The following is a 21,820-nucleotide window of genomic DNA, read 5'->3' as shown; positions in this document are numbered from 1 at the left end:
ACAGCCCAGCTGTGGCCCTGCACAGATTGAGCAAGCTCTTGGTGTGCTGCTTTTGTCAGTTCTTGCAGATTAAACAGGAGCTGTAATCACAAGGACTGGCAGTCCTTGGGAAACTTCCAAACACAGGCTGCTTGGCATCTACCTCTCTCCTGCTAGGTGTTTGCCAGTAGCTACTTCTACGTCCAAAGCTATTTCTATACACAGAGATCACTTACAAAAATGCATACAGACAGTGACTTTCTGGTGTTACCACTTCAGAGGCAGAGTCATGTTCTACAGAATGAAATGTGGGGGAAAAAAAAAAAAAAAAAAAAAAAAAAAAAACTAAAAAATTGTTGAGTAAATCCAGCATCAGTATTTCTGTGTTTTAACATTACTATTTTTTTTTGTTTTCACCTCAGGCTTTTTCCCATCCCAAAAACATGTCTCAGAGAGAGTGAGACAAGGAAAGTTAATAAAATTTATGATAATATTAAATCCCCAGTTGGTGCTTAATCCTTTAAAAGATGTACAGTAACAAAATCACCTCCTGCGATGCAATAACCAAAGGACATTCTCTGTTATGCAAAGGACACTCAGCTATCCTCTGTTAGTTGCTTCATCCTTATAAGATGATGTGATGCAAATCTATGCAGGTGTTTTGGGAAAAAAAAATACAAATTTTAAAGGATATTCTGACCTTGGCTTAAAACAAGGCTGGAATCTGTAGATAGTATTTCATTACCTCTGAAACTCGTGGCATTTCAGTGAAGACACTTTCCAAGAGGCTCACCGTTAATTAAACCTATGGAGTGCATTGTATTTTATCTCCTCTTGAACACAGGACTGCATAGGCTGTCTCACATTATTATGCCTCTATTAAATAATGTGGAGTTTAATACCTGTATGTCCAAAATTACCTTGTCCTCTGATTTTCATGTTTGTTTGCCTGTTTTAGAAACAATCTCTGATTCTGATGTGTTTCTAAGTGGAAAAAAAAAAAAAAAAAAAAAGAAAAAAAAAAGGCAAGACTAACTTATTTTCCAAATGAAAAGTTTTAAATAGGACAGTTCCTTTCTTGTTTATTCCCAAGAATTGTTCAATCTATGATAAAAAAAAAAAAAAAAAAAAAAAAAAAAAAAAAAAAAAAAAAAAAAAAAACCTGCTGGATTAGTTTGCAGAGAGAAATACAGAGTTGCTGGACATGTCTTCACTTCTTTGAGCTCAGCAGTGTACATTTTCAAGTCAAAAGACTTGTTTTAATAATAATGTATGCTGAAAATATGAGACAGCAGGAAAATGAATGTCTAAAACAAGAAAATAAAAAAGGCAATCCAACACTCCTGGTAACCACAGAATTCCCATGCTGGCTCAAAACAGATCATCTGGAATTTATGGTAACTCTATGGGGATTGCAAATAAAATAAGGCTTAAATGGATTCTCCATCCCTATTTGAATCTTTATCATCTGTACAGTGTTCTATAAAAATGTAAAAATACTGAAAAATCCTGCAATGGTTAAACCACTGAATCTAGGTTTCACATTCACATGGTAAGTAAAAGATTCAGGTGGAGATTCCTGCTGTTACCTCAGGGAATTCATTTGGAAGGAAACCTACCAAATAAATTAGAACAACTCAAGTACTTACATTCAGAAGTATGAAATTCATCTTTTCCTATTCCTATGTGACATAATTTCATTATGCACTTCTACTGCAGCAGCCTTCCATGTTCATTAGAAAGACCCATCCAACATTGATTAGTTAGACAGAATCTGCAGATAAACAACCTGCCCCTGGGCCTCAGACCTTTACCCAGAGCAAGAAACTTCAATCAATATTTTTGCCTTATTCACTAGTAAATATTTAATGTAGAGGTAAACCACCTCATGAAATTTGCTTCTCTAATTTGAACATAAGAACCTTAAGACATACTCAGACAAATGTGCAGACAATGAAAACCTCAAAGCTATTTGTGATAAACTCCACTTCTGACATTCTTGTTTAAGCTGTATGAGATACTTAGACAAAAGAGTTCTGTTGAGTTACCAGCTCTTGATCCAGGGATTTGTGAATGTAAATGGCCCCACACTACTATTCTTCCACCAAAATCGTGGTATAACCAACACAAGGGGCTGTTGTGTTGGCTGTGGAGGCAACCATTTAAATTAAATGCCATGGATAAGAGATTGACACATTCAAGGATAACCACTGCTGTTTAACATCTTTTTCAATTACATTAGCAGTGGGATTAAGTGCATCCTCAGCAATTTCATGGATGGCACTGAGTTGTGTGGTGCAGTTGACACTCTGGAGGAAAGAGATTGAATCCAGAGGGATCTGGGAAGGCTGGAGAGCTGGAGCTGTGTGAGCCTTGTGGAGTTCAGCGAGGCCAAGAGCAAGGTCCTGCATCTGGGTCAGAGCAGTTCCAAACACAGCCTGGGCAGAGAATGAATTTGGAGCAGCCCTGAGGAGAAGGACTTGGGGTGTTGCTGGATGAAACGTTGGACGTGACCTGGCAGTTTGCACCTGCAGCCGAGAAAGACAAACGTGCCATGGGCTGCATAAAAAAACTGTGGAAACCTGATATACTGGATAGCACTCCTGCCCATGGCAATTGGGGTAGAACTAGGTGATCTTTAAGGTCCATTCCACCCCAAATCATTGTATGATTCTAATTGCTTGAGAGTAATTGTCAGTAGTTCATTAGAATTTAGTGTTGTAGTGTTGTAGTCTAGTGTTGTGCATACAACAATTTCTGTAAGTATAGAGAAAAAATAACAATTTTTTTTAACACCTGTTGTTTGGGGTTCTTTCCTCAGCCTGCCTTCACCTAATAAAGATACTGTTCTTTCTTTTTTTTTTTTTTTTCATAGCATGCAAAAATTATGTCTACTGAATTTTAATTAACCTGAGTAAATATTATTCTAAGAAATACACCCTTAATACATCAAGCTGCAAATTTATTTCCTTATACTAATATGTACAACACAGATAACATGCAATTTAAAGATAAAATATGTTTGTTGAATAACTCCTCCTGGACTGCTACATTTTAAGCTTTTAAAGGGCTGTGAACAGAGCACAACTGCGTTACTCACTGAACGTGTGTTTTGATGAACTGAAATGGCACAATTGTTCTAGATCAGAGTAAGAAATTCCAGAGGACTGGAGTGTTAGGAAAACAGAACAGAGGCTTTCTTTCTGTTAGAACCGGTTTAACAAAATAGATTAGATGAAGATCCAGAAATGGACCTAGTGAACAAATATTATATGTCTGTAAATTACAGCTTTCTATCTTAAGACTCCATTTGAAGTCATTTGGTCCCAAAACTTCATTTTACATGGAGAAAACTTCACTGTGATAGGCAACCCTCCTTTATTTCTTTGAGATCCTTCAATTAGAAACAAATTTGTCTCAGTATCAAAAGCAGTTGCTTTTGTGTGTCCACAGGGTTATAATCTTTAAATAACGAAATCAAATGCAACGCTCAAGGATTAATCAAAGCTGTGTAAAATGGCCTGACCGCTTTCAGCCATACAGGCACATTTGGGACTGATTAGAAATAAAACAAGTTGCAGTTATAAATGACTTATTCCTCTTACGTCAAACATAGAAAACAATTAATTTTTTTTTTTTTAATATGCAGCTATTGACAGAGTGCCCAATTTAGGGAGAATCTGAATTCCCCCTGGTTTAACACCAGCATCAGCACCAGCAACTCTTCTTTCTGTGTTTGCATTTTCAGGAGTTAACATGGTTCATTTCTCCCAGGGAACACCTGTAGACATCTACTTTGAAGACTGATTTCAAAGGTCTGAACAGAGCTACTTCTCCTGAAGTCAAAATCCCTACTGGGTTACACATCTTGTGCTTCCTACTCCAGCTCTTGCCCACAGTTTCCAATGCATTGCTCATTCTAAAGCTCCTAAAACTCTTCTCTTAAACATGGAGGGCCTGCTTCTGGGTTTTGTTTGTAATTCACATAAATGTTTAAATTAAATACAGGAAGTGCAAACCTCATTAGTAGCTTTTTAAATTTCTGTTTGGAGAAGTCATATTAATTGGGCTTTATTTGCATAAACATGATGCTGATTATTTCAAAACCATACCATGAATATGAAAATATATCAAGTTTGATTGGATCCTACAGCAAATAAAATTAAATAACAAATTTTAATCATTCCCAGTAGCTGAATTTGGAAACTCTTTGCCAGTTTCCAATTTAATCTAAATATTTGTTCTCTTGCTTACTTTAGGTAATCTCTAATTCATTTTCTGTTTATGTCTTCATATTATATTTACTGTCAGAGTATCAGCTCCTTATCTCTTTGGCAAAAGGTCATATTCTCTTAAGTCTCCTTTATAGCACAGGTCTCATATGGAAGGTTAATAATGCAAGGCCTCTAAATGCTGAGGTGTTTGGGATGTTTTATTAAGACTGATAAACAGAATGGTTCATCATTATTAAGGGCAGCTGAAAAATAATAATTTCTCTACATATTTTCATAAAGAAATTATTTGTATGCAATAAAATTATACTTCTGTTGTCCAGAAAATCAAAACTTGTATTTTATATTATTCCTTACCCTTTCTTGGCCTTTTTTTTTTTTTTTTTTTTTTTTTTTTTTTTTTTTTTTTTTTTTTTTTTTTCTTTTCCAATGAAATGACTGTTCCACTATGGTTAAATTCAGAAAAAAATGACATAAGTGACCAAATAATAAAAAGTCATATTTGGTTTCCCAAAAAAACACCCAGAGGTGAAGGTCAGAGTGAAAGAGAAGAAAAAAAAAATCTTAGTTTCATAGCTGATTCTATAAGGAAATTAACATGTAACAAAGCCTCTCTATAGCAACAATAATTGAGCTGCTATCAAATGCACACAGGGAGCTCCCACTACTGATACCACTCTGTCTTGAATAAAACCCAATAAATTTAATTCAGAACCTCTTTGAATTTTATATCTTTTACAGTCCAGAGGCATCAGCTTATATTCAACTAGAAGTCACATATATTAAAATGATGATATAGACAGAGGACAGATTTTAAATACTCCTTTTCCAGAAGACTGCCATATTTTTCAGCCCTGAAAAATATATATGTTTTATAATTATAAAATTATAAAAATACTTGAAAATACAAATTTTCTCAAGTATATAAAAGCAGCTGAGAGATTTATTCTAAAGCTTCTGTTTATGAACATTTCATGTCCTAATGTTTCCTAATAAACTAATCAGTAGTACCACTCCATTATAATTAATAAGCAATAAGCATATTGTTTGAGGATGCTAAATGTTTAGGTTTTTGTTTTTCCTTCTCTCACTTGCTTTTCAGCAGCCTAATGTATCTGCCTAGACATTAACTAGGCAGAAAGCTTTTGGCTTTATTGTTATTACCAACTGCATTCAGTTTTGACTAGTCCATTAAAACACTTTAGATAATTGATGCATTTGCTTGCAGCTGTGGAAGAGGCAAATATTATCCCCAACAGAATTTGACCCAGTAAAGTTATTGCTCTGTTCTTCTGCACCTTTCTAAGTAGAAACAAAACTCTGGTGCTTAGAAGTAAGCACATTAAATGTGTCAAGGACTATCACTTCCTAAAATTTGTGGATTCTCACCCTTATTATATATCTTGATTAAATTCTTTCTTTGTCTTTCTCTTCCCACACATCCATTTGAATTCTGCCAACATTTGAGCAAGAAAAATTGTGTGCTTCACTAAGAACAAATGGAGTTCTACACTCACAGCATCTGAGGGATGGTAAGTTCATGGTTCTGTTATCTGCCACAGCGTTTGCAATTATGAGAAAATAATTTAGAATAAAACTCATGAGAGGCACTGAATGCCCCAAATTACTGAGCAGAAGATCAGAACCTCTGAAAATCAAATCCCTACTCAGTTTGTACAGCAACTTCAGAAGTATCTGTGAATTTCAATAAAAGACTTGATGTGGAACTGTGGTGATTGACAAAAGATTGGACAAGCTCATATAGCACCTACAGTCTGTTGATATCATTATTCCAACCTCCTTTTAGTGTCACACTCAGGTACATAAGGCAAGAGTAGGAAGACAAGCCATGGCAGTGATTGCTCCTCTTTGACCATTGGTGAAGGAATTGTCTGGATTTACAATAGTTTTGTGAAGGGTTTGTGGGGTTTTGCACCTCGAACTCATTGCGAATTTTTCACCTAATTTACTTTAGAACAGTCCTGCTGGAATAAGCCAGCCAAACAGTTAATATCCTTGAGCAGTTCAGAAATTTTGCAGTTTCCACTGGAAACTGTCTTACAGTATCAGGACTAGCTTTGGTTCCATGCAAATAAACATTATTGGTGTTCTGTAGGCAAGAGTATAGGTTTCTAAAATTCCCAGCTGCTGCAAATTAATACAGCTGCAAGATTAAATAGATCTACTGTGATTTGAACCACCTGAAAACGACCTTTATTTTTTATGTAGGTATTCTCTACAGACAGCCTTTGAAAATGAATCTACTTGAAAGTCTGAGTTTTATGCTTAATATTCTGATGAATTTTGCTCTGGGGTTGAAAGAGAGAACTGATGTAGGAGTCCTACAACAACCCAAGAAGGAATACACACACAGGTTGTGTATTATATAAACATGATGAAGTAGAAATGCAAGAAAGATCTGTGCGACAAATGAGTAGTCATTTCCCACTGCTCTTTTCAACCTTAAAAGCATAACACAGACAATGAGGGAGGTATATGATTTCACATTGAAAAAAATTTGAAGCAGACACAAATATTTGCTTTTAACAGAAGCAATATTTCTGCAACAAATTCATATGGTATAAAAAAAAATCACTCTGGAGATCTGTAGAAAACACTCTGAAGTGATCTCATCCTTTCATTGCATCAGGTGCTCTGCTCTGGCTGTGTATTGCCCTGACTTTCTCTTTTCTTCCTAAAAAAAAAGAACCAGGTAATTAAGATGGACGGACAGGGATTTTTTTTCTGGAATTTGAGTTCTAGAGACATGTTTTGTAGCAGTAGAAGATGAAGAAGCCTTTTTTTATTGCATGAATCAATACTAATCAAATGTTTGGAGGTTTGGAGATCAGAAAGTATTTACACAACTTCTCATTCAGTCACCCTTCTGAGGATCCCTGTCTATCAATGGCAAAACTGTTTCTTAAGAAAGAAAGAACTCCTAAGAACATGCTAACTTCAAATATATTCCATATAGTGGTTTATTTCCTACTTTTAGAGCCCCTTTCTGATTGTTTTATGCTACCATTAGAGTGGAGAAAGTGGAATTATATTAGGCATCAAATTTAATTCTAATTTAACCAATTTCCCTCTATGATGAGTCACAGAGGGAAAATTTTGTTTATGCAAAAAAAAAAAAAAAAAAAAAAAAGAAAAAAAAATTGAGGTTGGGGCTAGGAAAAGACAGCAGAGTTGAGTTTTGTTTGGTTTTTATATTGTGTATTTTTCATTCTGATAAAGAAATATGCAAGACTTCACAGAAAGGCAAAAAAGAAAATGATTTGTCATAAAACTTCCCAGCCCATCTGCAAGGAAAGCAATTTCCACTGCTCTAGGTTTACTTGTAAAATAGTTCACATAACATTGATCATAACCATCTGATTCTCATCCCTCAATTTCCTGGGGTCAGGAATATTCATCTCATATATCAAGAACAAATAGCTTTCTCAGACACATTTTGGTTAAACAGATTCAGGTATTTGTATCTATGAACTGTCAGCCTTTGCATCTCTTATCATCTTGTTTTCTTTCACTGCAAAGACATTGTTAGGAGCATAAAAGTGGCTCAAATTGGATTCTGTTCTGTTTCAGTTTTGGAATAATGTAGTCAGTGCTGATATGAGCCTGCTGAAAATGAATACATTATTATCCAAAAAATCTTCTTTTTAAGCTTAATATTAGCCTAAAATTAAAAATATATACATTAGACACAAGAGGGGAAAAAACAAATAAAGTTATTTTGATATGGTTACATTGCTTAGGAGTACATGACTGAAAAAAAAATTAGGAATAAGTGAAAAAATCCCAAAGTTCAACCTTCTTCACAACTTATGTGAGAATTATCAGTCATCCCTATGTAGGGACACAACATTCACCTAAAACAGATTCCAGATGTAGAAGCCTGAAAAGTAGCAAGTTAGTTCAGGATAGCTTGTGATCTTTTTTACATCCATCTAAGTGTAACATCTGGTCATAGCAACTACACTTATTCCAAAAATATTCAAAGCAGAATTTGTCTTGTCCTACCCCTTGCACAGCTCTTATTTCAGCTCAGATCAGCATCCAGATCATAAGGACCTTCCTAGTTGCTGCTCCTCTCTGATGTTTGTGTGTGGAATTGTCCTTTCATCTTTCTGATGTAAATCCCACAAGGCAAAGCTCCCTTTCATGGGCCAGGCTTCCCTGTCATCATCTGTTATACCTATGCTGCCACAAAAGCCCCTTTTCATCCCCAAAACAACAAAATCAAGTCAATTGAGTGTTTAACTGTGCATGAGGCTTGAAGACTTGGCAGAGGATACTTGTCCTGGGAGCAGCAGAGCACTCGAGGAGGGCTGAAGGGAGGAATATAAATTTGAACTCAGATTTCCTGCTTTATTCCCACCACTGGAGCTGCTTTGTTTTGATCCTGGCCAAGTCACTAACACCCCTCAAAGTCAGGAGAACCGACACATTTGTTCATTCTCTTCCGTGGCATCACTCCAGGGTTTTAACCACTTAGGTACCAAAAACTATGGGTTTGCCACTCTCAGGGATATTGAACTGTATTTCAGACATGGTGTTGAGGCAACTGCTTTGTTTGGTCCCAGCTGTGTGGCCATGGCACCACAGAGATAACAGCACAGCTATAAACAGATACCCAAAATGAACAGGGACATGGAGAGCCCAAGCAGAAATTTGTGCCTTTAAAGTGTCATGAACAATCTCTACAGAAACCTGTATCAAAGTTGTAATGATAAGGCTGTACAATACATTGCACAATTCTCCTTTTTGGTTATGCATGTAAGTAGAAAATCCTTAAAAAGGAATGAAAATGCCTTTCTTGCTAGTTTTACTTCCTTGGAAGAAAAATAAACAAATTGCAGACACATGCTTGATGCCAAAAAGATCTTCAGGTATTTGCTTTGGAAAATGTTATAATGGAAGTTTTTGGCTGTGATTCAGTTTAGCTACTGATGGAAGAAACAAAAAGGGGTAAAAAAGAGGTACTTTAAGGTCCCATTTTTATTTAGGTAGGAAATTTAATCCTGTACAAGCTTGAGAGAGTTCTATAAATTATTCTAAACATAAAAGACCACTGAAAAGCAAGGGAAGGATATACAAAGAAGGACTCTTGTTTATCCAAAATGTAAAAGCGGCCATGAAAGCTCCAAATGGAAAAATAATTCAATAAAAAAGAAGAAAAAAGGAAAGAATAAAAAGAGCTCTGGTGGAAACAGGCTGGTGCCAGCTGCAGGCTGCAGAGTGTGGAAGGGAAACTCCCCTGCTCCATGGCAGAGCTCTGGGAAGAAGAATAGGCTGAGGAGTACCTTAAAATCTTAGAATCAGAGAATGATTGAGGTTGGAAAAGGAAAACAAAACAAAACAAAACAAAACAAAAACAAAAACAAAAAAACCCAACCAACCAACCAACCAAACAAACAAACAAAAAAAAGGGGTAGTTGGAGCCTGTCTTCGGCACAGAATGAAAGAATGGAGTTGTTGAGTCATGGAGAAGTGAGGAGGGAGTCAATAGAACTTCTTCCCTAGACTTTTGGAGGGCAGCCTTTGGGCTGTTTGATCACACTGAAGAAATCCAGCAAAACCTTCCTGAAAAGAATCAAGGGGTATCATCAAGATGTTGGAATTCCCAGTGTGAGGAAGAGAATCTGTTAGATGTCTGTAAAGGGTTCTGATAGATGCCTGTAAAGGGTTCTGATACAAAAACAGAAGACAGAAACAGAAGAAATATGTTTGTATTTTATTATTTGCCTTCCTTTCATAATTGCTACAGGAACCTAGAAAACTTGACACTTAATTTCATTTTTTATCTGTATTTGCAGATGAGTTCATACTCTGAAAATTAACAACACGGATGATGTTGTGATATGGAGAATAAACTACAAACAAGAAATCCTTCAACAAAAGGGAGGTAGCTTTTGTAAAATATATATTATTATATATATGTATATAGTCCTTATATAATTTTACTGCTACTACACAAAAATAAAATACTTATAAATATAGGAAAATTATCAGATATGCTAGCAAAAGATATTCAGGAGCACTCTGTAAGAAGCATGCAAACAGAATTGAAATAAATTCAAAATTTGTGTCACAAGGAATTTACAGGTTGATGTTGCAACCTCAAATAAGAAGTGTTTAATTTCAAAAATTGTCAGTAAAATACATATCCTGAATATTTGGCTTTAGATAAAGATTCTATATGAATGTTTATATTTTAGTAAGTTTTTTTTAACATGTCATTTAAAATGTTATAACAAATTCATATTTTGTTTTTTATTAGCTTATTATACCAGCTGTATTCCAGGCAGGACAACATGCCTATATTAGAAATACTTTATTTATGAAATCACAGTGTGTGGATGCAGCTTCTATAGTAATAGAAAACTCATTGCCTCTCTACACCAAAGTATTTGCCATACTGTTAATATGAGACTTTGTCACTCCAAACAGGGTTTGCTATACAGTGCCAGAACCCAGAACACCATAAAACACCAGTAGGATATGGATGATTCACAATGCATTTTCTCACCCCCTACTGACCAATTGTCTTAGACTGCAGTGCAAGGTGTAAGCAAAAGTATGAATTCTATTACCAACTGTTAAAACCAGGTGGGGCAATGTTCTTTATCTTTTCCATGATCCATTCTCCTTCGAGGGGGATATCTGCTGTTAATGGGCCATCAAGGCTCACTGCATGACTGATAAAATTGCATCAACCCACTGGGAGATGCTCCACCCAGGGGGAGGAGCCTAGCATTCCTACCTGGATAAAACCTGAGATTCAGAACACCAGGGCAGCCTGCTCCCATTGGATTCCCAGAGGAAGAGTGGACCCATCTCTAAACCACTGGACTTTCAAAGGAAAACTACACCCTTCTACAGCATCATTGCTCCAACAGAACCACATCTGTCACTCCAGGAGAACTTAAATGGACTGCTCCCAACACCCTGACCAACAGAACAGGGGGGCAGGTGTATTCTAACTCTGTCAGTGGTTTTTTTTTGTTTGTTTGTTTGCTTTTTTTGTTGCTACATTTTTACTTTTAATTTTCCTAGTAAAGATCTGTTATTCCTATTCCCATATCTTTGCCTGAGAGCCTCTTGATTTCAAAATTATAATAATTTGGAGACAGGGAGCTTTACATCTTCAAGGGAGCTCTTGTCTTCCTTAGCAGACACCTGTCTTTCCACACCAAGACACCAATGCCCAGCCTGTCCCTGAGCAGGGGCTGACACCCCTCTGTCCAACTCACCTACCTATTGCTGTTCAGCCTGAGGTGGGATGGGAGGGAATATCCCTTTGGTCACTGGGGTTAGCTGTCCTGCCTCTGTCCCTTCTCAGCTTCTGGTGCATCCCCAACCTCCTTGCTGGCAGGGCAGCATGAGAAGTTGAAAAGTCCTCAACTGAGTGTAAGCACAGCTCAGCAACAACCAAAGCATCAGAGTGATCTCAACATTATTTTTTTCCGAAATCCAAAACCAGAGCACTTTTCTAGCTTCTCGGAAGAAATTAACTCTATCCCAGCCAAAACAAAGACACAATATTACCTGAGTCTCTGACTTCTCATCTAAAAACCCTGATATTTGGTTTTGGGTTATTTATTTATTTATTTACTTTTGAATCTGAACTGTGGTTTAGCTGGAAGATTTTGAGATATTATTCTGTAGTGACATTATTTATAGGCTAAGTGATTTTATTCTAACCAGACCTGGGATTCCAAAACCCTTTAATTCTTGTCAATGTCAAGAACCATAGTGATCTGAAAAGAACATAGGATAAGCTATGTCACCTGGTAGTAATAATTACACTTCCTCAATAAGCCAAATGTAAAAAAAAAAAAAAAAAAATAGAATAGACTGGTTAAAATACTATCATGACGCATAAGCAAGTTATACACAGAAAAAATAATTTAACATTGAAATGTAAATGTTGTATTTTAACTACTGAAATCTTGAAAAATAATTTTAAATAAATAAAAAAAATCAAACAAAATCATTGAAACTTTTTCTTTCGTCCTTTTCAACAAAATCTGATTAAACAAATAAAAAAAATCCATTCCAGTTCCAGGCTGAAACTGAGACAGACAATCTAAACCAAAATAAATCAAACAACTTGATTAAAATACTTTAAAAGTATTATGTCCCTAAGTAATTCAAAGGATAACATCAGAAATTAGTTCATTAACTCTCACCAGATTCATCTTTCCTAAGAACTGCTCTGTTACTATGGGGATTCATTGCTCACTGCTTTGTTCATTATTAATTTCTGTGAAATCTCATTAGCCATCACTATCAAAATCATTATTTCATCTGTCATAAGAATCAAGGAGTTGTGGACTGGAAGGGTCTGTCTGCATCACTGAGGCCAGTCCAGTGTTCTATAAAGTCTCACTACATAGGGTTGTTTTGGAAAATGAATTTTCTTGTCTCTATAATCTCTCCTGAAAGGCTCTTCCCCTGGATGGCAGCCCTGAAATTGAGGCATTTTGTTCTGCTTTCCAAACACAATGTTTCCATTTGCCATTGTGCCAAGGTTGTGTTTCATCCCCAGCTCTGTCTTCCCTGCCTTCCCATGCACTCCCACACATCCGCCTTTCTAACCTGTATTTATAGATGGCAATCACATCCCTTTTTAGCTTTTGTTATAGAATGGTAATCAAGCCAAAATATTCTCATTTACTCATGGAATACAGTCTCTTCATTCACTTGATTACCCAAAGAGTATTTTTCCCTGCATTTCAATTAGTATTTATTAAACACACTGAAAAGAATTCACACACATTTTCCAGAGGTATCATATCTGAGATTTCATTCTGACGTAATTTTTTTTATTATTTACTTCCTCAGTAAATATTTGTGATGCTGCATTATATTTGCATTGTTCATGTCTGTTACCAGGTGTGTCACCCTCTAGTCCCTCCCTGGAATGCAATATTGCCATTCCCACAGGTGTTAAGTAGATTAATCTGTATTCAAAACCCCTAAATTTCACCTTCACCTGTCAGGAAGCAACTTATCAGCTGGTTCTTCTTGTTTCTTCACTTATCATTCCTCTGTACTGAAAGGGTAGAGGAGAACGCTGCTTTCATTCTTGATACCTTAACCTCCAAAGGTCCTGAACAATCTCTTGACAGCCCTGAGATTGCTTATTGCAACTTCATTGCTGTCTACATGGAAAGCAGTAATGGATATCAATCCAAGGGCCATGCCAGGGAGGAAGGTTTTGTCAAGAATTGGGTTCAGTTGGTATTTTGGGCCTTCTGCTCTCCTCAGAAGGGATCTCCTTAGACAAAGACCCATCTTTATTTCTTTATGGAAGTGTTTTGAATGCAGGGCATAGGCCAACTTAACCTTGGGGTCACTTCCAATCTGTAAGAAGCATCCTGCATATCTTTATTTGATCCTACTTTCAGAGTCTTGTCCTTGCTATACCAGGGCATCTGGAAAGCATACTCAAGGCAGGAACTTGTCACTATTGCCTCCTATCTCCTAATTCTTCAACCCACCCACCTTCCCCTGAGCTCTTTCATGGAGCAGAGGAGTTCCCCTCCCTGGGCTCAATCCCAGAGTCATTCTCCCTGCTGCAGTTGTGCTGCCATAGGAGCAGGGCCCAGCCTGCAGCTGGCACTGGGATGGCACCATGGTCCCAGCAGAGCTCAGTCTGAGCAGCTGCCTCAGTCAGGGTGGGTGTAGAGAGGAGAGAGTTCTATTATTCTCCAAAGCTCAGAATATTCTTCATGAACCTTAGTAGAGAAGACTTAATTTGACATGAAAAAACCAAACAAACATATATTCAGGATAGAACTCATCCTATCTGTTTCAATGTCTACTTTATGATGAGACAAGCCCGTTGCAGAAATGCACATTCTTTTCTTTTTAATGCAAATGTAGCGAAGGTAACTAATAAGACAGGTGGTATATCTTAGGTGTATTGTTGAAATTCTGTATCATTGAATCACTGGATAACAAAATATTTTTAGTTCTTGATACCCTCCAGTTCTCTACAATCCTCATTTTTCTCTTCTTACACATTGCTCAAAATACCTTAATCTTTGTGCTGTTGAAAGCCTTTCTCCTGCATATTTGTAGCCTCTTTTTCCATTGAAACTCTTGAATCTTTTCCTCAGTAATTGAGGCAGCTTTTCAGAGGCTCTTGGGCAGTGTATTTCCTTGTGGTTTCACACTGTTGTCACACAGTTGTTATGCTCATTGCCTCACACCTGCAATCCCAGTGCTGGGTTTTCATGGGGCATGGCTGCCATAGCTGGAGACACCTGCACCTGATCAGGCACATCTATTCTGCACTAACAGCATCATAAACAGGAACAAGATACGTCAGCAAAGACATCTTAATTGTTAGCACTCAATGCACTTGAGAGAACATTGAGAGGAGGATCCTTCTCTAAATCCAGCACTGCTACTCTGCAGCCAACTTCCCTTCCCTTCCCTTCCCTTCCCTTCCCTTCCCTTCCCTTCCCTTCCCTTCCCTTCCCTTCCCTTCCCTTCCCTTCCCTTCCCTTCCCTTCCCTTCCCTTCCCTTCCCTTCCCTTCCCTTCCCTTCCCTTCCCTTCCCTTCCCTTCCCTTCCCTTCCCTTCCCTTCCCTTCCCTTCCCTTCCCTCCCCTCCCCTCCCCTCCCCTCCCCTCCCCTCTCCTCCCCTCCCTCTTTTGCTTTCCCCCAAACAAAATTTTTTGTATGTCTTTGTCATCAGCCATGTACCCCGTGTGTAGAGTTTTGTGCAACACTCACTGTTGTCAGTGTGTTTTTATAATCTCAATTGCAATTTATCATTAAATTGGTTTATCATGAATTTATCAACAACATATCACAAAATAGTCATTGGAAAAAATTATTGCAAAAATCAGTAGTTCCCATGAGTTCATGTTGAGATCAATTCCTCAAAGCCTTAGATTCTTAGGAAAACTAAAAATAAAAATAAAAAAGGAAACAAGATAATAAATTAAAATTCTTACTATGAAAGTAAAAGTATAAAGTAATTGGAAAAACTAGGAGATGATGAGAGATAGAGTAACATTTTCCAAGTATAACAAAGCAGTCAAAGAAGATATTTCCTATTTCCTTCATCCTATTATAGTGTCTTATCATCTGTTAAAAAACAAAGCAAGCAAGTAATCAATAAACCAAAACTACTTTCTGAAGTATTTAATAAGTTGCAGGTTGTGCAGAATTAAATGCCACATTTTATTCAGTATTATTGGTCCAAGAATTTCTCTGTTCATGAGCTATATTCACTGCTAGGCTATTTTAACACATTTAGAAATAGCTGGCTATTTTTGTTTGGTGAAAAATTATTTTAGTCTTCAATTATTACTTCTAATGTGAGCAGATATGTTTTTGTCATGTTAAATAAATTAGGATCTACAATGAATATTATTTCTATATAATTAGATTTGAGTAATCAAATGTGAAAAGCATGAACTTTTTTTTCTTCATATTTTATAACATACCTCTGCTTCTAAGTTGATCACATCTTTTGGTCCTTTATTGTGAAAGATGACAAAACATTTTTGATGCTGGGTACTTGAAACCTGAGTCCAGAATCAAACTCGAGAGGAGCAGATTGAAAATTATTTGATATTTTAGAAAACTTATTCATATGTCCGAGAGAGCTTTGGTTTATTTTTTTTGGCACTCAGAGCACACTGCATATTTGTAAATCAGTAATTTCTCAATCTTAATAACAATACTAGTTCATGTTTGAAAATTCCATTTTTTTTCACTAAAAACCTTTACCTGGAAAATACAAAATATTAGAATTCATGTCATATTTACAAAAAATCTCTCTCTTTGGGGTTTCCCCCTCTCCCTTTATCCTTCCTTTTCCCTGCCTATGCTACTATATTATCCTTTACACTTGGATAAATTCCTAATGCTGCTTTAAGCTCTCTGTGACCATGTCTAAGTTGAAACCATGAAGTTCTGGACTTCTGGATCTGAGCACATCTCCTGACTGTTTCATGCATATGAAAGTGAAAACTCTGTGTCTTCCATCTTCATTGTAAAGGCAGCTCAGTTTGCAGAGAATCTGTAACAAGTTCTATCAGATTCCCAATCTTGAAAAATGGGTTCTTAAAGTAGTCAAACATAAAGGTGAATTTGAACAAAGTGAAAGTACCAGGAGTAACCACTTAGTATTTCCAGAACTTCTGTTTATCACCTGTGCAAAGTCAAAAATTGGCATTTAATCCTCCAATCCTCAAGATGCATCCAGTCAATACAGTGTTGTTACTGAACGAATTTTTAATGTAAAGGTATTTAATAACAAGGAAACTAGAGATCACCACAAGAATTTTTAGAAGACTGATAAATCAGATAGGCTTCAAATTTTAATGGGATTTTTACTATTTACATTCATTAGATGACACTCTGTGCTAATGTTTAGTCACTGTCTTTACTTTTCACTAAAACTGTTAGTCATTTACACTTAATCTGCTAATTACCTCCGGCTATGACTTCCATGAATATTATGCTGATGGCCAGCCCTTGATGGCTCGTGGTCTCCCAGGTGCAGGATGAAGAAAGAGCTCTTTGATGAATTAAGTCAAAACACAAGGAGACACTTTCCCAAATTTGCTTTTTTTTTTTTTTTTTTTTTTTTTTTCCTGTGGTTTCATACTGCTTTTCCCCCTCCCAGTGTGGGAAGATGGGGATCTCATCTGCCCCCAAGGTTCTCTTTCTCATTTTGGGGTTTTCAAGTCATGTTTTTGTTTAATGGGCAGGGTGTCCTTTCTCTTTGCTGTCTCTTGTGCTATTTTCTTCTTCCTTTTCTTACAAATTCTGATCTTTTTGTCATACCTGTTTTCATGTTTCCTCATATCTCAATTTTTAGGCTCTTCATATGCACGTTTAACTCGTGTTTACTCAGCAAATAAAGAACATCTCCCTCTTCCAATATACAAGAAAAAACTTGTCATTCAGTGTGGAAACTGTTATTTTGCCTAATACTGTCCCTTTTGCTAAAAGAAGCTACCATAAGAGTAGAAATTTAGGAATAACTTTGTCCTGAAAACCACAGTTATTCTGTGATGCCTAAAAAATGTTGAGGCATGAGAATGGAGAAGATGCAGGACTGCTACTTCTAAAGAGGATCCAATTTGTTTTTTAACTGCTATCCTTTTTAGTTTATTTTCTTTTTCTGTCTCCATCATTGGTCCCTAACTTTCTGTTGGAAAAGCCCTTACCCTTGAGAATACTGCCTTGCTCTTACTGTCTGTGCAACAAGGTTTTAGTCTAAGATTTTTGATAATATCCCAGTAAAAAAAAAAATTACAAAAAATGAGAGATTTATACATGATACGTTATATTGTTATAATAGAAGTAAAAATAGAAATGGAAATACAAATAATAGAACTAGATATAAATCAGGATGTCTTATAAGTGGCATATCATCTCTATTGCCTAAAATAACAATATTTTAAAAATTTAGGTATAAATTAGTTGTTATTCATCACTTAAGAATGAGTTAACATGTAAGAAAAGTGGTGTTACAGCCCTTCCATCAGCCTAGTGAAATCTGTGAACAGATGATTGCACCTGCCACTGTGCTCAGACCCAGAAGTGCAAGATATTTTTTTTCCTCAGGTAAATTGGGAAGGCACAGCAATGTAAAACTGTGAAATCTGGTGTTATTTACTGTTTTATAAAATAACTTTTTGTTGAAAGTCTGTTTTCTGGTGTGTGCAGAGGATAATGACAAAAAGAAAAAAAACCCAAAAAACAGGAAACTAATAGAGGGTGCAGTGAAAGCTTTCTTTCAGCTTAGCCAAGCTTATTGAATTTTATGAATGAACCTCCAGTTTTTTTATTTTTTTTCTTTTGGTTTCTGTGCCTGCAGCAGGATTAGCAGGTGGGATGTCCTGAAAGGATGCTGAGAAACAAGGGGCCATTCTGAATTAGTCTTTTTCTTTATCTTTTTGTTTACCAAGCCCTGTGTTACTTTGTGCTTTTCTTTCACTTCCTACATGAGTAGTATGTGTTAAAGAAGTGAATGAGACTACTATTACTCTGAAAATTAAGTACAATATTGTTGGCAAGAAAATGAATTGCCATTAAAAATCTGTCTTACTCTGTCCTGGCTACATTTTATTTTAAAATTAATCTATACTTTATTTTTAATGTGAAAGACATTAGGTTAACATTAGATATTAGGAAAAAAGGCTTTACTGTGAGGATGGTGAGGCCACCCTGGCACAGGTTGCCCAGAGAATCTGTGGATGCTCCATCCCTGGAAATGTCCAAGGCCAGATTGGATGGAGCTCGGAGCAACCTGGGATAGTGGAAGGTATCACTGGAAGGACAATTGGGACTAGAGGATCTTGAATGTCCCTTCCAACCCAAACCATTCTATATTTCTACAGTCCTGTGATTATACACTTGCCAGAGTAGTGTTGGGATTTTAAGAGGGTCAGGACCACTGAGAGGTGTTAAGTACATGATTTATTGCCTCAGTCTCTAGGAGTGAGAACATCTTCACTTCATATGCCAGGAGCTGGTGGTCAGTGGTTGTCAGTGGTCAGTGCTCACAAAATCACAGGTTACAAGGTCTCTTAAAGGTTAATTAGCCAATAAACTACTGCCACAAAGAACGTTTTTACTTTCACACCAAACCCTAAGTAATTTGTCTTATACATCTCTTCCACAATTTAGACTCTCTTGACCAATCATCTGATGACACACAAACTTACAGTACTACATCTTACAACTTCTTGTTACCTTTATAACTACTTCTATGTCTTAAATTTTAAACTCTAAAACTTTCCACTACCTACCTTAGTATGTCTCTGCTTAAACTACAAACTCACATTCTTACTTATGGTCTCTAAATTTGGAAGCCTTTTCCAAAGTCTCAGATCAAACCCTGTATTCTATGCTGTATTTGGGCCTCCATGCACGAGGTTTTGAGAATTTTCCATGCCTTGATTTCCCACGGAGTAGTTCCATAAGTCTGTCCCCTGGTGTAATCTTGCATCCCAGCTACAGCTTCTGTTGTTCCCTCTCACTGATTCTCCATTCATTATATTGGGTGACTTGACATTTCAGACATTCACCATCTCCTGGCTCAGGGCTGAACTTAAGAAATCATTGTGTAAATAATTGTTCTTATTTTAAGGAAAACAGTGACTTTGACACAAAAAAAACCAAAAAAACCCAAAAAAACCAAAAAAAAAACAAAAAAAAAAAACAAAAAAAAAAAAAAAAAAAAAATGAAGCCCTTGTAGATCAAATGGTGCATGAAGGAAAGGAACTGCTGATAAAGGTGTTTAAAATGGGAGAAAACTTCGACAAACCAGCAGCTGCAGCATTTTGAGATCTGCCATTTTTAACAGGCCATTTTTTTTTTCTAAATTGCCTTTCTCTGAAGTCTCTCTTTTCAGATTCTGCTCACTATGCCATCCTCTGAGTAAGTCTCTCAGCACTTCACAGTGCCATTTGGCAGGGTCAGACTTTCAGCTCCACACTGATCTCCATCAGGAGTTGGATAGCACAAATCCAAGATAGAGGAAAGGGAATGAACTAATCTGGTCTGACCTCTAATAGAGCACAGGACACCAAAAAAAAGAATGCCAATGATGATATTCCTAGCTAAAAATTAAATAGTGCTTGGTCTTAATATTGTAACCAGAACTGTCCCTCAACTGGTTTTGTCATGTGATGACTAGCACATTCCAAAAAAGTTCATGGGCCTTCCTCAGAGCTGGTAAAAATCCATCCTAGTTTTCAGTCTCCTAATTTTGATCTGGTTAAGTAAATCTTTTACAGGCACCATATCCCACCCCATGTAGGCATAGATTTCAGTGTTTCATTTCTTTTCTTTCTTTCTTTTTTAATGTTTTGTATCTCCTTTTTCTAATCTGAATCCATCTGACATGACAGTCTTTCTTCTTTTATGGAAAGGTGTAAATTTTAACAGTCAACAAGATAAAGAAATAATAAAAATAGAGAGCTCAAATATCAATATTTTGGCATTTGTGATTCTTCAGCTTGAGAAGGGAGTGACCAAGAGGGTGACTTGGCAGCTTGACCATTTTAACTTTAAAAATTAGTTTGGATGAAACGCTATAATTTGCACTGCTGGTAAAAGCCTTCCATTTTCAGGGAGAGCATAATAAACAGTCTCTCAGATCTGTATTACAAGGATATTATTCTCCCACATAAAATTATTTGTTCCAGTATAGTTTTTCAAAAGCAACATTTCTACTTAATGTAATGTTTGCAAGCAGAGTTAAAATAATATTAACTCTAGGTATTTGTTCTTTATCCCCCTCAGCTATTTTCAGAGGTTTACTTTGTCACCTATTAGCTCTTTTTGAAGCAAATCTTGAACAGCCCAAAGCTGTACCAAGTCTAGAAATAACATGCAATGGACTATTAGCAAACAGAGCCAAGGAGTTTTGACCTCTCAAATCAAATAGACATGTGAGCTGCTAGAACTTTGATTCTTCTGTCATTTAACTTCTGTACTAGATCTGTATCACTTGTTTTTTCTTTGAGCAGGCTGATCAGTCAGTGACTGCAGGTGGAATAGAATCTTTCATTCAAGCATGAATGTCATGCCTGGGCCAAAAAAAAAAAAAAAAAAAAAAAAAAAAAAAAAAACCAAAAAAAAAAACACCAAAACAGAAAGGGCACTGGAAAGTTAAAATAACCCCTTTGAAAACTGTGGTTTTTGCACAAGAAAATTTTCTGCCAATATTCAGCAAAATTCTAACACCCAGCTTCATGACAATCCCTGTATAGAGATAAATGTTTTATATATAGATGGGGATAGCAATGTAAAGGGAGCTCCATGCATGCTTGGATCCTATCTCATTGCAATGTAAGTGGTGGTTTGATGATACATGGAATGTAAATGTGATGTAAAATAGAATAGGAGGGAATAATGAGATTAACTCCTCCAGTTTTGGTTGGGGAAACGTTGGCATCTCAAGCTAATTAATTTTTCATTAGTCATGTTGGTAACACTATCTTAAGAATAATAAGATCTTTGATAACTTAGCTACAGGGAGACTAAATTTATCTACAAAACAGAACATTAAACTATGCAGAATTTTGCATTCAGCTATAGAAAAGTGGAGGTTTCTTTCTTGGATCAATGGCATAGTATAATTTTCCAGTTCCTTTCAGCCTTTTTTTTTTTCCATAGCTTGCACTTGACCTGCATTTCTGTAAAAGAATCATTTTACGGAGAGGAGCACTGTCAGAGCCTGAGGTGGTGTCACTCAAGACTAACTGCAGATCATGTAACAGTAAAGCTTTATCATGCCAAGTGCATTTAGGCAGAATACAGATCTATGTGTTTTAAACCCATGAACATGATCACAATTAACTCTAACCATGAGCTGTGCTCTGAGAAAAATTCGACAATCAGCATCAGTTGAAAACCCTTCAATGACAGGAAGATTAATTACAATAACGAATCTGAAGACAGAGATCACAATTGAGAAGATTCAATTCAAATACAAAAAAGAGACAATAAATTAATAATATTATTGTTTTGTTAAAATAAATCAGAAGAGAGCAAAAAATTATTTGATTATATTAAAAAATAAAATATTTTCTTACATAGTTATGTTTAGCTGATAC

At 36.3% G+C, this 21,820-nt stretch overlaps 1 long non-coding RNA gene across 1 annotated transcript; it reads right to left on the bottom strand.

Annotated features, from left to right (window-relative positions):
• Nucleotides 1–971: 971 nt before the first annotated feature.
• Nucleotides 972–20,947, bottom strand: LOC310914199. Its single transcript, XR_014590980.1, has 2 exons — nucleotides 20,850–20,947; nucleotides 972–1,144 (listed from the first exon to the last, which is right to left on the bottom strand). It is a non-coding gene; the product is annotated as an uncharacterized lncRNA (long non-coding RNA).
• Between the last annotated feature and the right edge of the window lie 873 nt (nucleotides 20,948–21,820).

This window comes from Zosterops lateralis (assembly GCF_965231275.1).
Source record: "Zosterops lateralis genome assembly, chromosome: 1".
NCBI classification, from domain to species: Eukaryota; Metazoa; Chordata; class Aves; order Passeriformes; family Zosteropidae; genus Zosterops; species Zosterops lateralis.
The sequence above is the reverse complement of the archived record's forward strand: the minus strand, read 5'-3'. Positions and strand labels throughout refer to the sequence as shown.